Source organism: Bos indicus x Bos taurus, chromosome 17, assembly GCF_003369695.1.
Source record: "Bos indicus x Bos taurus breed Angus x Brahman F1 hybrid chromosome 17, Bos_hybrid_MaternalHap_v2.0, whole genome shotgun sequence".
In the NCBI taxonomy this organism is placed as follows: domain Eukaryota; kingdom Metazoa; phylum Chordata; class Mammalia; order Artiodactyla; family Bovidae; genus Bos; species Bos indicus x Bos taurus.
Genome location: NC_040092.1, coordinates 11903308 through 11920094, shown reverse-complemented (window position 1 = coordinate 11920094; position 16787 = coordinate 11903308). Strand labels below are relative to the sequence as shown.

Below are 16787 nucleotides of genomic sequence, written 5' to 3'. Positions count from 1 at the left end.
GCTTCTTCCCGAATATCTTTTGAGGTGGGAAGGAGAGAGAAAGCAATTATTCTGGTATGGAAACCCGACTGCGTTTTGACTGGTCTCTCTCCAGTTCTTTTATAAAACCATCCGTGACTTCCTGTGGCAAAGAGGAAATGCCCGGTTGATCTTAGCCTGACATCTGCAGGATTGGGTTGTGGCAAAAAATGTGGTCTCTGGAGCCAGACGCCCTGGGGTCAAGGCCTGGCTCCACCACCTGTTACTGTTGGAACTGTAACCAATCTTTTTTTTTGGCCATGCCATGCAGCATGTGGGATCTTCGCAGACCAGGGACGCAACCCATGACCTCTACACTAGGAACTCAGAGTCTTAACCACTGGACCACCAGGAAGTCCTAACCATTTTTTTTTTTTAACAAAAACTTTTTTTTTTTTGGCTGCACAGTGTGGCATGTGGGATCTTAGTTTCCTGATCAGGGATCAAACCCATGCCCCCTGCACTGGAAGGCAAAGTCTTTACCACAGAGCCACCAGGGAAGTACCCAGATGTTAAGAATTTTACTTGTGTTACTTTATATAATCTTGGCAATAATCTATACAGTATGTTCCTGGCATCCCCATTGAACAGATGAGAAAATTAGCATTAGGGAGACTAAATATTTTCTCAACATTGTACAGCTAGTATGTGACACAGCCAGGATTCAATACAGGCATTTTGCCCCCAGACCTACATTCTATCCTTTGTCTTTCAGTGGGCATTATCTGAATATATTTTCATGTCCTTAAATTATTTTAATAATTTGCACAGCAATCAATCCTGTGCAAAAAATACTTTTTGGCTGCACTGGATCTTAGTCGCAACACGCAAGATCTTCAATCTTCATTGCAGCATGCCAACTTATAGTTTCAGCATGCAGGATCTAGTTCCCTGATCAGGAATTGAACCCAGGCCCCCTGCATTGGGAGTGAGGAGTCTTAGCCACTGGACCACCAGGGAAGTCCCAAAGCTATCATTTTTTTCATCCCACCTCTACAGCTGAACATTTTGCTTGTATTCAGTTTTTCATCATAATAAACATTTCTTTGAAGTCCATCCTTGTACATAATCTTTTTTCACACTATGAATATTTCCTTAGGATACCATCTTAGGAGAGGAATTATGCCCCACCTGCCTCATTGAGGGATCATTCACATACAGTAAAATCCCCCAGTTCCAAGTGGGCAAGGCAATGAATTTTGACTAATTATGCATAACCATTACAGTGAGAGTTGGACTATAAAGAAAGCTGAGCGCAGAAGAATTAATGCTTTTGAACTGTGGTGTTGGAGAAGACTCTTGAGAGTCCCTTGGACTGCAAGAAGATCCAACCAGTCCATCCTAAAGGAAATCAGTCCTGAGTGTTCATTGGAAGGACTGATGCTGAAGCTGAAACTCCAATACTTTGGCCACCTGATGTGAAGAGCTGACTCATTTGAAAAGACCCTGATGCTGGGAAAGATTGAGGGCAGGAGGAGAAGGGGACGACAGAGGATGAGATGGTTGGATGGCATCACCAACTCAATGGACATGGGTTTGGGTGGACTCCAGGAGTTGGTGATGGACAGGGAGGCCTGGCGTGCTGCGGTTCGTGGGGTCACAAAGAGTCAGACACGACTGAGCGACTAAACTAATTACAGTCATGATATAGAAGATTTCCACCACCCAAAAAAGTGCTTTTTTGGAGTCATTCCCTCTCCACCCTTCCCTCAACCCTAATTCTGACCCCAGGCAACCAAAGTTCAGGTTCAGGTCACTATAGTTCTGCCTTTTCTAGAATTTCATATCAGTGAGATCATGCAGTATGTAACCTTTTGTTTTTGACTTCCTTCCCTCAGCATTATGCTTCTGAGATTCATCCATGTTATTGTATACATCAGTAGTTCATTCCTTTGTATTATTGAGTAGTATTCTACTATATGGATATAGCAAGAGTCGGACACGACTGAGCGACTGAACTGAACTGAACTGAAGGGCTGCCAGTGAGATTTCTTTGAAGAAAGCTTCATTTGAGCTCAGGGAGATCATAGCAAGAGCCAAGTGCCAGGTGGAGGGTGTTCCGGCTGCTCTGCATACCTACCCAGTTGGCCGGCCTGCCTGCCATCCATCCAGTAATTTGCTCTTTTATTGAACAGATGTTTACCCAGTACCTAATGTGCTTGGGTGAACAAGACAGACTCAGACCCAGCCCTCTTGGCACTTGGTGAGGAAGACAAGCAGGTTCCCAAACAAGGCAGTGGAATGTTTTGAGATCTACAGAGGCATCTAAGAAGGCATGACACCCCCTATTGTGTTCACTACTATTTCCTCAGCACTTAGAACAGTGCCTCGCATCTAGTAGTCGCTCAGTAAATGCCTGGGTAAGTGAAACAGAAGACTGGAGATGGGCTGCTTCAGACAGGGGGTTCAGAGAAGACCTCTCCGAATAGGTGACACCTTTGAGCTGAGCCCTAAATTGATGAAAGGAGCCATGTGTGATGACCTGGAGAAAAGTAATCTAGGCTTAGGACCTGCTAGTGCCAAGGTCGTGAGGTGGGAGAGAGTTGGTTATTCCAGCAACTGCAAGGAGAGCAGCCCCAGGAGAGGTTAGTGGGGTAGACAGGGCCAAATCATTCAGGACCTGGAGGCCACAGCCACAAGCAATGGGACACCATCAGAAGGTTTTAGGCAGGGGAGGACACAATTCTGGTCCACATTTTGCAAAGATGACTGGCAATTATGGGCAGAATGAGCCATAAAGGCAAGTGTGGAAATTGGGAAGCCAGTTAGAAACTGGCTAGTTGCTCAGGCCAGAGGTGATGGAAGCTTGGATGAGGCAAAGTTGGTGAAGATGGAGAAACACAAACAGATCAAGAATGCCTTTTGGAGGTAGAACCTATGGGGTCCACTCAGAACCTGTACTGAGTGTCAGATATACCACGCCTGGTTCCAGGCCCTTTGTGTATTCACTCACTGGGTCATTCAACAAATGTTAGCTCTGCCTGCTCTCACACATTCTATCCCTGGGTAAGGAAGATCCCCTGGAGGAGGAAATGGATCTTTGCCTGGAGAATCCCATGAACAGAGGACCAAATGGACTACAGTCCATGGGGTAGCAAAGGGTCGGACACAACTGAAGCCACCGAGCACGAACCAGGATTTGGTGTCTGTTCACTAACTGATGGACATTTGGCCGTTTGGAGCTGTTATGAGTGAAACTGCCAAAAAGGTTGAAGAACAAGTCTTTGTGTGAACATGGTTTTTGTTTCTCTTGGGTAAATACCTATGAGTGGGACTGCAGGGTTATATATAATCAGAGTATTTTAACTTTATAAGAAAAACAATTTAACTGTCAAATGTTTTTTCCCATCAGCAATATAGGGGAGTCCCAGTCACTCCATATTCTCACTAAAACTTGGTATTGTCCGTCTATTTTATTTTAATCATTCTCACGAATGTGTAGTGATATCTCAGCCTGGGTGCCACTCGGATTGTCATAAATTGGGCAGCCTGATCCAATTCCTCCAATAAAGGCAGTTAGCAAAGGAAACACTGTGTCAGTTAGGAGAGTACATCCCAAACTTTACAGTGCTTGAAGACCTTGCTAAAACACAGATTCCTTGGCCCTGACCCCAGAGATTCTGATTTAGAGGATCTTTGGGTAGGAGCTGAGAATCTGTATTTCTAACAAGCTCCCTTGTGACGCTGCTGTTTCTGGTCAGAGTGACACACTTTGAGAACCACTGAGCTATGGGAAGAGAAAGCACTGAACGGGAAGACCCAAGACCCTTCAGTGACTGGGTGGGCTTAAGCAGGCCACTGCAACACCATCTCCAAGATGTGCTTGCACCTGTGTTAGGGATCAACTCCACTCCCATCTGACAACTCCTCCACCCTAAGTCCTCATTTGCCTCCCCATCATCACCTCCTCTCCAGGCATGCATCTGCAGCATGGCTCTCACAAATCCCTTGAGCATAGGAGAAAAATCATCACCATCAGCACCATTACCATCATCACCATCATCATCCACAAGCACTGTGCCTGCCAGGACAACAGACACTGTGTTTTGTTCATCTGTGTCTGCAGGCCTTTCAGTTCAGTTCAGTCTCTTAGTCGTGTCCAACTCTTTGCAATCCCATGGACTGCAGCACGCCAGACCTTCCTGTCCATCACCAACTCCCGGAGTTTACTCAAAGTCATGTCCTTTGAGTCAGTGATGCCATCCAACAGTCTCATCCTCTGTCATCCCCTTCTCCTCCTGCCTTCAATCTTTCCCAGCATCAGGGTCTTTTCAAATGAGCCAGTTATTCGCATCAGGTGGCCAAAGTATTGGAATTTCAGCTTCAGCATCAGTCCTTCCAATGAATATTCAGGACTGATTTCCTTTAGCATGAACTGGTTGGATCTCCTTTAAGTCCAAGGGACTCTCAAGAGTCTTCTCCAACACCATAGTTCAAAAGCATCAATTCTTCAGCACTCAGCTTTCTTTATAGTCCAATTCTCACATCTATACATGACTACTGGAAAAACCATAGCTTTGACTAGACAGACCTTTGTTGGCAAAGTAATGTCTCTGCTTTTTAATATGCTGTCTAGGCAGTGCCTTCAGGAGCTCCTGATCCATAGTAGCCACTCAATAAATACTCACTAAACAAATGAATGAAAACTAGCTCACATTTTGACAGCACTTTGGGATCTTGTGCTTCACAAGGCTTATCTCTTTTAAGCCTCACAAGCTCTACAAATAGATGCTATTTTTATTTCCATGTGACACATGGGGAAACTGAGGTTCACCCGGCGTAACACAGCTAGTGCCCAGCAGGGGCCGGGCTTGGCATTCGGGTCTATGGGAGCCCAGGTACCCATGACCCTGGAACCGGTTTGGGGTCTCCTGGTAGCAATGAAGCGGGGTGAAGGGAGCGCCTTAGCAGAAGCTACCCGAGGGTGCGGAAAGAAATACAAATATCCCATAGGCTGTGCGCCTGCGCGGAGGCGGTGGCGTTCTCCGCGCGCTCACAGGCGATCGGCGTCCTAATTTATGGCACCTGGAGAGTGGTTCAAGAAAATCAGCTCCCCGTGCACCGCTCGGAGGCGGGTTGAGCTGCAGGTAAGGACAGTGTAATTAAGAAATTAAAAGGTAATTTCCACAGACGCTGCGGCTCGCCGGGCCCAGTGATCGCCTAATTGATGGTGCAGCAGGCAGAGCCCACGCAGCCGCCCTTCCGGTGCGCCTGGAGCGCAGCGCTCTCCGCGGGCTTTGTGGTTTCTGGATCCATCCCGGGATGGGCTTCCGGGAGTTCCGGAGAGGGAGGGGAGGGCCAGAGTGGGGACACTCACGACCCTCGCGTCCCCCCACTCCCCGCCACCCCGCTTTCTCCAGGCTTTCTCGTCCTCCTCCTCGCCGCTACAAGTATTGTGCCTTTCTATTTCTCTTTCTTCCATTCCACCCCCCACCCCCTGCCCTTTGTGTTTTTCCACTCTATTTCTCTATAAACTTCTATTTCTTTCTCTTCTCCTTTTAATTTAATTTTTTTCCTTTCATTTTTGGCCCTGCCACTTGGCAAGTGGGCTCTTATTAATTCCCCTACCAGGGATCGCACCTGTGCCCCGAGCACTGGGAGTGTGGGGTCTTAACCACTGGACCCCCAGGGAAGCCCCTCTCATCCCCTTTTCAGTTAGCTCACTAGTCTCTTTCCTACTAGTCTTCTCCACTACCACCACCACCACCCCCTCCTTCCCCAGGTTTCTGCCTCCATCTCCCATTTCCTTCAGTTTCTAAAATTATTAGTGCTGAGCCTGGAAGAGTTTCCAGCTGATCCTTACACCCTGGAGAAGATTGCATTTAAGTTACTCCCACCACCACCATCTCCGCCTCCAGTTCCTGCAGGCCTGGGCAGGTGGGTGGTCACTGGAATGTCCCAGGATAAACTCTACAAGTCTGATGCAATGGCTCCATTAAGCCCACCTGGAATCTGTGTCCGGGAGTGATGGATGGGTGCATGAGTAGGTGGCTGGATGAATGGATTGCTCAGAAGGTGGTCTGTTCGGGTATCTGGAGGGATGGTTGACTGGTTGGTCAAATAGGTAGGTAGATGGATGGGTGGATAGTCTAGGGTGGGTTGGTAATTGGATGGATGTGTGTGGATGACTGGATAAATGGGTAGGTGAATGGATAGGTAGATGGTGGTGGGTGAATAAAGCAGTGGTTAACATAGGTGAATGGGTGGAATAATGGATGAGTAGACGAGCGTGGGATGACCAAATGGCTGGGTAGATGAGTGGACATGAATACAGATCAGAGTGTTAATGGAGCAATAGTATAACAATAAGTGAGTGGGTGAGGCTGGATAATGGTAGGTGAGTGGATGGGTAGATTGGCGGGTAAGTGAGAATGTGGATGGATAGGAAGATTCCCTAGTGGGTATGTGGTAGATGAGTGAATGGTTTGGTAAAGGATGAGTAGCTAAATGGATAGGAGAGCATTCAGTCAGTTCAGTCGCTCAGTCGTGTCCGACTCTTTGCGACCCCATGGACTGCAGCACGTCAGGCTTCCCTGTCCATCACCAACTCCCGGAGTTTACTCAAACTCATGTCCATTGAGTCAGTGATGCCATCCAACCATTTCATCCTCTGCGTCCCCTTCTGCTCCTGCCCTCAGTCTTTCCCAGCATCAGGATCTTTTCAAATGAGTGGCCAAAGTATTGGAGTTTCAACTTCAGCATCAGTCTTTCCAGTGTAGATGGTTATAGGGATGGAATATTCTTTTTTGTGACCCCACAGACTTACTAAAACAACAACAAAAATATGAGTGGATGGGTAGATGGAGGATGGATAGATGGATTGGTGACTAAATGAAGGGGTGGGTAGTAGGTAAATGGGTGAACGGGTTAAGATATTTGTGGTTGGGTGGAAGGGTGAGGAGATGGACGAGTGAGGAGGTGGATAGGCGGGTGAATGGATAGATGAGGCGTGAGGTGTAGGAATGGTGTGGAGGACGTGTAGGAATGGTGAATAGGTAGATGGAGTGGATGGATGAGTGGCCAGGTAAATGTTGGAACTCATAGGAAGATAAGTGTTCCAAAAGGTGACATGAGGGACAGCTGTTTAATGAAAAAGTCAAAACAGAAGCAGGTATAAACAAAACAGGAGTCTGCTAACTCCAAGATACCTTTCGGCATGGGGGTTTCAAGGTGTTTCCCAAGTGTTTCCCCTCGCAGGGAGGCAAGGACTGGGCCCCATGCAGACTCGGGATGAGTCGCCACTTTTTCCGTTTCTTCCATCTCTTTATATGCCAAATGGGCATCATAGCAACAGCCTCATTGGGATTCAGAGGAAAAGGTGACAGAGGGTAGGCACTTGGTCAACTGGAGCACCTCCTGCCAGTGCACAAATATCAATATATGGAATCAGTCACAGCCCCTCACCACCCCAAAACCAACAGCTGTGGACCAATCGGGCTGCAAGGTCCAGTTACCACGCTCTTAAGCCATGGCCTATCTTTCAGAAGGCTCCTCCCTGACATCTCTAGTCACCAAAACTCCACTCTAAGGTCCACTTCTCTCTCACACAGCTGCACATGCAGGACACCTTATTGAAGGGGGCCTTGAATGCCATGCTAAGGAACGTAGACTTCAGTTAAGCAGGTGAAGTGGAGCTGTGCAAAGGTTTTAGATCCTCCACCTGCCTTCTGGTACAACCCTGTTCCATCCAGGAGTCTACTGATCTCTGTGGTTCTTTGTGGTTCCCCCCACCACCTCTACTTCCACCATGGACTCCTCAAGATAGAGAGATGCCTTTTGTTCTTCTTTGGGTTTCCAGTCCGTAATAGGGAGCCTGGCACGTAGCAGGTTCTCAGTAAACACTGCCTGAGATGGGTAAGTAAAGAGAGTGATAAAACTGAACCATCTGGGCAGTACAGTTTTGCCTGCTGACCCTTCTGTAGTGTCTTCTGTTTCTCAGGGGAAACTGAGGCCAGTAGAGGTTGCCCAACTGCCCTCCCCCCCAACTCTGCAGTCTCTCCCAGCCCCCACCCAGCTGCCAGGAATGGGACCACCCATGAGTACAGAACAGAAAAAAAGGGTCCTTTGTTCCAGGAGATGCTAGAGGTAAGTGGGGGAGGGATCTGTTGGGGGATTAGGGAAGGGCCTGCAGGGAATTCCTTTCTCAATGGGGCTCCGTGGGGGCTGGAGCTGGATTTTTCACCTGCTGAGATCCCCTCCTGAGCTGCTTCCCACCTGCTGGGAATGCCCGAAGCCAGAGAAGCAGGGAGGGCCACCTGAAGTGGTCATTCTTAGGCCAGTGCACCTGGGCAAGAGGAGGAAGAAGAGTGGAGGCGGGAGGACGGTGGGAGATAGAGGAGGTGAAACAAAAGGAGAGCGGGAGGGCCGCTCAGACACACATCTCTGGAACAGTGTGGACACTTGTTGTTCAGCCACTCAGTCGTGTCTGACTCTTTGCGACCCCATATTCTGCAGCACGCCAGGCATCCCTGTCCTTCACCATCTCCCACAGCTTGCTCAGACTCATGTCCATCGAGTCGGTGATGCCATCCAACCATCTCATCCTGTCGTCCCCTTCTTCTCCTGCCTTCAATCTTTCCCAGCATCAGGGTCTTTTCCAGTGAGTCAGCTCTTTGCATCAGGTGGCCAAACTGTTGGAGCTGCAGTTTCAGCATCAGTCCTTCCAATGAATATTCAGGGTTGATTTCCTTTAGGATGCACTGGTTTGATCTCCTTGCAGACACTTAAGTGCACACAATCATAAATACATATACACTTGTACACATTCCGATCCACGTGTGTGTATGTGAATGAGGTATTACACAGACGCATAAATATGTATGCATCTATCTCATCCATTCATTTATATTTCCATGTACAGAACCACACACGTACACAATCACATATGCAAAGATGTATATGCATACATTCAGGCGCACATGTACACTCTGTCAGATGCTCACAGAGACACATAGGTGCTCAGGGATCACATACAAATTCACAAGCGCGTTCACATGCATGGCTAGACTCAAGGATACACACACATGTGGTCATTCACAGTCACACGTGCACACGTATACATCCTCATAGTCACAGATATATGCAGGGCTCTCCTTTCCCCGACGGCCGCTGCCTTCTGTTAATTTGTTTATAGAGTTTAGCATCAAGTGCTATAGGAAACGGAGAAGGCAATGGCACCCCACTCCAGTACTCTTGCCTGGAAAATCCCATGGATGGAAGAGCCTGGTAGGCTGCAGTCCCCAGTGTCGCTAAGAGTCGGGGACGACTGAGCGACTTCATTTTCACTTTTCACTTTCATGCATTGGAGAAGGAAATGGCAACCCACTCCAGTATTCTTGCCTGGAGAATCCCAGGGACAGAGAAGCCCAGTGGGCTGCTGTCTATGGGGTCGCACAGAGTCGGACTTGACTGAAGTGACTTAGCAGCAGCAGCAGCTATAGGAAAAGAGAATCATAGGAGGCGACTTTGGCCAGGGATAGTCTTCTAGGAGAGGTGACCTTGGAGTTAAGTGCTCAGTGTAGGGTAGAAAACAGTCAAGCAGAGATCTAAAACTCAGTGTGTTCCAGGCAGAGGGAACAGCGGGAGCAGAGGCTACAAGTTAGGAGATATTCTGGGAGCAGAGTGAAAAATGGTGAGGGGGCGGGGATCGATAGGAGAGGAGGCTGGAGAGAGGCTATCACTACAGATCCTTAGTGAAGTCTTAGCCTAACCTTGGGGACCTTCCATTGATGACCCCACCTTCCCACTTTTCCACTCCTTATAGACCCAGCTGAGAAGAGAATGAACTTGCAAACTTGATTCAACCACAGGCCTTGTGCCGTGACCAATAAAGGATGCTCCTGCAAGCAGCTCCCCAGGTGAGAAATTGCTGCAACCAGAGAAAGAAGACAGCTCCCCCCGAAAGTTCTGTAATTCCCTTAGAACCAGAATCCTTGACCCCAAAGACTCAGCAGAGCCAAAGCTAGCCCCAGTGGGTGTTGGGGAGTGGAGGAGAGATTTTGTTCCTGTTTATCTTTTTGGAATTCGGAGGGCCACTTACCCATCTCCCGGCGTCTGAAACCCTTGTACCTCTAAGAACCTATCCCTTATAGAGACAGCCTTCACTTCTTCTTTCTCAGGGAGACGGGGAAATGGTGTGATGGAAGCTTGGACTTCCAAAATGGGCAGATCTCATCTCTACCACTTCATAGCTCTGTGCCCTCGGGCCAAGGACCCAGCCTCTCTGAGCCTCCATTTCTTTGCTGAGCAAATGGCAAGATGGTTGAGAAATATCAATAGCGCACGTCTCATTTCTGGTACACAGGCTCCTTTCAACCCATGTCAATTTCCCCTTTCCTTGGGGACCAATTTTTCAAACATAGGAATCATGTTTTGCCTCTCCCGATGAGAGGCAGTTGGAGTTGGCTGAGGACTTGGCCTTGATTGGGTGTCATGATAGAGTCCTTCCTCACCTTCCTTCTTCGGGGCACATGCTTCCAGGACCTTTTCCTCGTCTTGCAGGGTTTGCGGCTGCCCTTCCACACCTCTGAGTCACAGCTCCCTGCCCCAGGTCAGGGCTGAGGGAGGGGAAGTGTGAGGATGACCTCAGGGCAGTCTTGGAGGGAGAGCTGGGGGGTGGGGCTGTCGTGTGGCTCCCCTAGCCCTCATCTTCCCCTTCCTGTTTCTTCCCTTCGAGATGGAGTGAAGGGCTTTCACACTTGTCTGGGCTGACTCCAAGTGTGTGATCACTCTCGGCGGGTGTCAGCACGGCTGGGAGATTTGTGATACCGCCTGGTTCCTAATTACCTCCCTCTCTGCACTCACCCCTCCCAGCTCTCCCCAGACCTGCCACCACCACCTCCATCATCTCCACCTGCCAGTCTGCCTGACTCCATCTGCAGAGGAGAGACACGGCTGGAAACTGAGAGAGGAGGCTTCACAGGGCCCCACTGCCTGGACCACGGGCGCTGGGTTAGAGCAAGGCAGCCCTTCATCATTTCTAGCAAAGTCCGTTTCCTACTTGGCAGGGGGCACTGCTCCTCTCTGGGCACCTTGGAGTCTCCTGCCTTCCAGGAAAAACATCAGGGAAACCTTGGGTCACCTCGCTTGGCTGACATCACCCATCTAGACCTCATCCAGTCCCAGGTCCCGCAAAAACAAAAGCCGTTGGACCTCAAAGGGTTGCCCTTCTTTCAGCCAGAATACCTCTCGAAAATGATCTTCTTGATGAGAGAGATCTCTCTGTGCTGAGGTGGGCAGATAAATTAAGTTAAAAAATGGAAAATATCAACACACTGCTCAGTCCAGCTCCGCGTTTTATTTTTTGGCCGCTCCACACAGCATGTGGGATCTTAGTTCCCCAGCCAGGGATCGAACCCACACCCCCTGCACTGGAAACTTGGAGTAGTTCTGACCATTGGACTTCCAGGAAATCCACCCCCTCTCCAACCTACTTTTTAAAAATACACACTTTAAAAAAAGAAAAAGCTGTCAGAATATTAGCCAAAAGCATTCCCTTTGGTTATGTCTGAGGGTGGGATGACAGAGGACATTCTATGCTCCATGTTTCTACGATGTTTTCATTGAAGGATTGCTTATGTAGTCAGGAATAACAGAGTGTTTGAAAAGGGGAATGGCGAGGGGTTCTTGGGGTCCTTGATGTCTTGAGAAGCCAGGTGGGTTGACAGGCAGGATTCTAGAACAGTTCATTCAAGAGTCTGAGAGACCACTTTCCCCAGGTTGGGGAAATTTCAGCCTTTGGTCCAGGACTGAGTCATCCTGAAGCAGAAAGGAAAAATGAGTGATGCTAAAGAAATCTGAGCACCGAAGAACTGATGCTCATGAACTGTGGTGTTGGAGAAGACTCTTTAGAGTCCCTTGGACTGCAAGGAGATCCAACCAGTCCATCCTAAAGGAAATCAACCCTGAATATTCATTGGAAGGACTGATACTGAAGCTGAGGTTCCCATACTTTGGCCACCTGATGTGCAGAGCTGACTCATTAGAAAAGACCCTAATGTTGGGAAAGATTGAAGGCAGGAGGAGAAGGGGACGACAGAGGATGAGATGGTTGGATGGCATCACCGACTCGATGGACATGAGTCTGAGCAAGCTGTGGAAGATGGTGAAGGGATAGGAAGCCTGGCGTGCTGCAGTCCATGGGGTCACAAAGAGTCCGACACGACCGAGTGACTGAACAACAACAGAAGAAATCATCGCTTCATCTCTCTTCTTAAAAGTGTGTGTCTGCACTGCTATAGTTATTAATAAGATGGATAACAAGGATCTACTGTACAACACAGGGAACTCTGCTCAATGTTATGTAGCAGCCTGGATGGGAGGGAGTTTGGGGGAGAATGGATACATGTGTATGTATGGCTGAGTCCCTTTGCTCTTCGCCTGAAAGTGTCACAACATTGTTAATTGGCTATACTCCAATATAAAAAAAGTTCAAAAAAATTCCTAACGTGATGCTGTGTCGAGAAGCATACACAAGAACAGGTGCTAGTCTTTCTGCCCAGGAAGTGGAGCCAGGTGGCCAGGGGTGGTGAGGACCAAGATAGAGGTTTCACTCTACCTTTTCTGGTACGTTTTGAATTATAAACCATGTGTATGTATTACCTACTCAAAAAAAATAAATAAAATTTAAACGTGAAAATCAGGTACTTTCCAAATAGCACTGTTAAATCAGTGTACCATGTGTTAAATGTATGTACACGCTCATGGACGAACACAGCCTTTTGAAAACAATTAATTTGAGGATGTTCATTAAGAAACATTTGGAAAATTCAGAAAAGGAGAAAGAAAATATATGTCTAACCCAGAGTCCCGCCACTCAGGGACATTTACTAGTAATATTCTGGCTTATTTCTTTCTAGTCTGTTTTGTTTTGTTGTCATGTTGTGGTTTGAATCATTCTGTGTTAGAGTTTTAGAAATTGCTTTTTAAAGATCTAAACATGGATAAATGCTTACAATGTCATACCATGATAGGACTTTTGAGTCTCCTTCTTAAAGGCTGGTGTTGGGGCTCCCATTGGTATTGGCTGGTATTGGGAAATCTCAGAAGACAATTCTGCCCTCCACTTGTCACTGCAGCCTGGGGCGTGTGGCTGAGTGTTGGGGAGAGGAGGGTCAGGTGAAGCCTGTATCTGTATGGCTTCTGGGCGATTAACTGAGCTCTAAGCATGTCCTGTCGGAGAAGGCAATGGCAAGCCACTCCAGTACTCTTGCCTGGAAAATCCCAGGGACGGGGGAGCCTGGTGGGCTGCAGTCCATGGGGTCGCTACAAGTCAGACGCAACTGAACGACTTCACTTTCACTTTTCACTTTCACACAATGGAGAAGGCAATGGCAACCCACTCCAGTGTTCTTGCCTGGAAAATCCCAGGGACGGGGGAGCCCGGTGGGCTGCCGTCCATGGGGTCACACAGAGTCGGACACAACTGAAGCGACTTAGCAGCAGCAGCAGCAGCAAGCATGTCCTGTAATCATTTCCAATCTCAGTTCTCCAAACACCTCCCTCCCCATCATGGAGACTCCCTGATGGATGCTGCTGGGAGGGGAAGCTGGTTGCTTTGGGGCCAGTGGAGATGGAGGTTGGGGAGGGCACCCGAAGGAGGCAGAGCTGGGCAGCTCTCAGCTCGCTTGAGCAAGAGTGATGGGGGTGTGGGACTGGAGGAGGCAGCAGAAAAGAGGAAATGATGGATGGGAAGGAAGACAGCCTGCGACAGGAAAACTGCCAAGAAAGTGTGAGGGGGGAACGTGGCGGACTAGCAGGGTGTGTTTCCCTCTCTCCTCTGCCCCGGGGGAGGGTGAGTTTCTTGGGGGGATATATCCACACAGGAGCAGGAAACAGCCAGAGAAAGATTCCTCAAACAACTTCTGAAGACCTACTGTGTGCTCTGCCCTGGGCTTGCAGCTGGTCAGGGAGGAGTTTGTGCGTGCTAAGTCACTTCAGTGGTGTCTGACTCTTTGGAACCCTGTGGACTGTAGCCCACCAGGCTCCTCTGTCCATGGGATTCTCCAGGCAAAAATCCTGGAGTGGGTTGGCATGCCCTCTTCCTGGGGATTGAACCTGCATCTCTTACATCTTTGGCATTGGCAGGGAGGTTCTTTACTACCCCAGTGCCACCTGGGAAGCCCCAAGGCCAAGCTTAATTATACCCAAAGGAAGACAGGGCAAATCCTCAGGACAGGTGGCCAAAGTGGGGCAGGGATATGTGAGCCATGGGTACCCATTGCAGTCTGGGTGCACAAGTGTGAGAGATGCTTTACTTGGGTGGGGGGGGGGCACTGGAGGATGACAGCCCCTGAGTGGGATGGGACACCCTTTTGGGTCTTTTGGGACAGAGGAGAGGAAGAGAGGAAGAGACACAAAGCCTGATAGGCACTGAGTTAGAGAGACACAGACTCAGAGACAGGCAGATGCAGAGAGACACTGGGGAGAGAGCTTGGTAGAGATAACAGAGTTGGGAGACAAAGGAGAGAGGGAGGGGGAAAGAGGTGGGCAGCGAGGAGGGGGCAGCCTGCCTGGTGGGGGAGGGGCCGAGCCAGTGCTAGAACCCAGAGGGAAAATGACAGTGATCTTTAAATTTTTTTTTTTTTTTTGGCCACACCACGTGGCACGCGGGAATCTCAGTTCCCCGACAGATTTAACCTGTGCCCCCTGCAATGGACATGCGTGGAGTCCCAACTACTGGTCCACCAGGGAAGTCCTAATGGTGATTTTAAAAGACAGACAGACAGAAGGGCACTCGAAAGAAAACGGGGCACAGAGAGTGACAGAAACAGAAGGATGGAGGTGGCAGTGGGTATAGAGCACTGACAGGTGTACAGGGCAGGCCAGCAACAGAGACGTGGCCCACGGGAGACTCCCAGCACCCGCGCCCGGGCCTCCTGGTAACCTGGAACCACAGGCTTCCGCCTGCCTGTCCTAACCTTCTCTGGCTCCCTATTGCCTCTCAAAGGAAGCCCACCCTTCTCCTCTGATTTTAAAGGCCCTCTCAGATCTGCCTGCCCCACCCACCCCTCCTCTCTACACCCACACCCTCTCCCACCTCCTGCCTTGGCCCAGGCTTCCATCTGGAGCCACCAGATGCTGGTCCCTGTCTTCCTGCATCCAGGAATTATAGGCAGTGCCCAAACACATGTGTTTAATCTCCATGAGTCACAAAGGAAGAGAAATTCCTACAAGAAAGCACATGAACAAGCCCATCAAGGGCTACTGGATTTTCACTCCCCACTGTATTATACCCAGATATTTAGAGTTCCAAATTTTTCTAATTTTTTTTTCTTGGCATTGTTAAGTAAATGTGGGCATAGGCAGGTGGGGTATAAGCTCCAAAGAGGGTACCTGACTGAAGTTTGGGAGTCAAGGTCTCATTTGAAACTGACTTCCAGACCTCACCACCTCTGGGAAGCCTTCCAGGATTTCCCCCAGCCTCATCTTCCCCTGACTGCTCCCAGGCTCAGGGGGAAAGAGGGATGGGAGGTGGTGGATAGTTTCAGAGAGGAGGTGTATTGGGGCTGGACTTTGAGGCTGAGTCCAGGTGGCCCAGAAATAAAGAAAAGGAGGAAGTTCCCAACAGAGGCAGAAAAATAGACAGAGGGAACAGAGAGGAGACAGAGGCAGGAAGGGCAGGACTCACCCCTTGGGCTTCCAGACACCAGCCAGTTCCGGCTTCCCATTCCCCCTTTCATCCCAAACCCACCTTCTTGCCTCCTCTCTGTTTCCTTCGTTCCAGACTTTTCCTTCATCCCCGGCCCAGAGCATGGAGAGCCATGGCTCAGTGCGACCATGGGCAGGTTGCAACTGTGAAGCCGGGGTCACATTTTTATCCAAGTCTTAGCCTTAGAATAGGAAATGTCACACCCGTTTGTGACCCCCGCCTCTCCCCCACCAAAACCTTCTCTTCTCCCCTTTTTCAACCAGCCAGCAGCACAGGGGGGAGTGGGTACAAGGCATTCAACCCAGCCCCTCAGCGTGTGGGTGGGGAAACTGAGGCAGAGAGGCAGGATGCTTAGCCCAGGTCAAGGCGGAGCCCTCCTGGAATCCCCAGCTGCTCTCGCTTCTCCGCTGCTCAGCTTCCTTCCTCCTTCCTCATGCCCAGCCTCTGCCCTCTCCTGCTGCTTTCCTTTCTCCTCTGCCTCCAGCTCCAGATTCCTTCTTCCTCTTTCTCCCCATCTCCCCGCCCTGAGCAGAGCCGCCAGAGTCTCAGTCTCCATCTTTCTATATGTGTCCATCTCTGTGATTCTAAATGTCTGCCTGTCTCTCTCTTGCCCTGGCCCCCTGCTTCCCTCTCCTTCTCCTCGGGCCAACCTTCTGGGCTCTCGCTGTGTGGTTGTTGTTTCTCCTCCCTTTCTCTCTGCATGTGTGTGCCTCCAACTCTGCCTTCCTGTTGCGTTTCCGTTTTCTCTCTGTCCTCTCTCTCCCTCCAGTCCCCGACTCCCCACCTCTCCCTTCCTCCCCGCTCCTGACCACACTCCTCACCCAATTCCAGCTCTCCGCCCCCCCCAACTCTGTCCTGCTCTGTGTCCCGTGAGACATGCCACTCCCACTCAGATCCCCTCCACACACTCACACACGTGCACGCACACACACACACTCACCCCACCCCACTCGGATCATCCATCAGGCCCATCATGTTCCAATTAAGAGCCTTCCAGCGGCCCCCACCCCTGCTTCCCGCAGGAAGGAACGGGCACTGGAGGGGACCCGGGGGTCTGCACCGCCCTGCCAGCCTGCATTGGGAATAGGCACCTTCCAGAAGCTGGGAGGGGATCGAGACC

The 16787-nt window shown here is 49.7% G+C and overlaps 1 long non-coding RNA gene across 2 annotated transcripts; it reads left to right on the top strand.

The window, feature by feature from the left end:
* The first annotated feature begins 4990 nt into the window (after window positions 1-4990).
* Window positions 4991-11274, top strand: LOC113907474. 2 transcript variants are annotated; one of them, XR_003515197.1, is made up of 4 exons: window positions 4991-5105; window positions 7958-8103; window positions 9782-9875; window positions 10831-11274. It is a non-coding gene; the product is annotated as an uncharacterized LOC113907474 (long non-coding RNA). The 2 variants fall into 2 exon arrangements; XR_003515198.1 differs by lacking the exon at window positions 7958-8103.
* Window positions 11275-16787: the final 5513 nt, after the last annotated feature.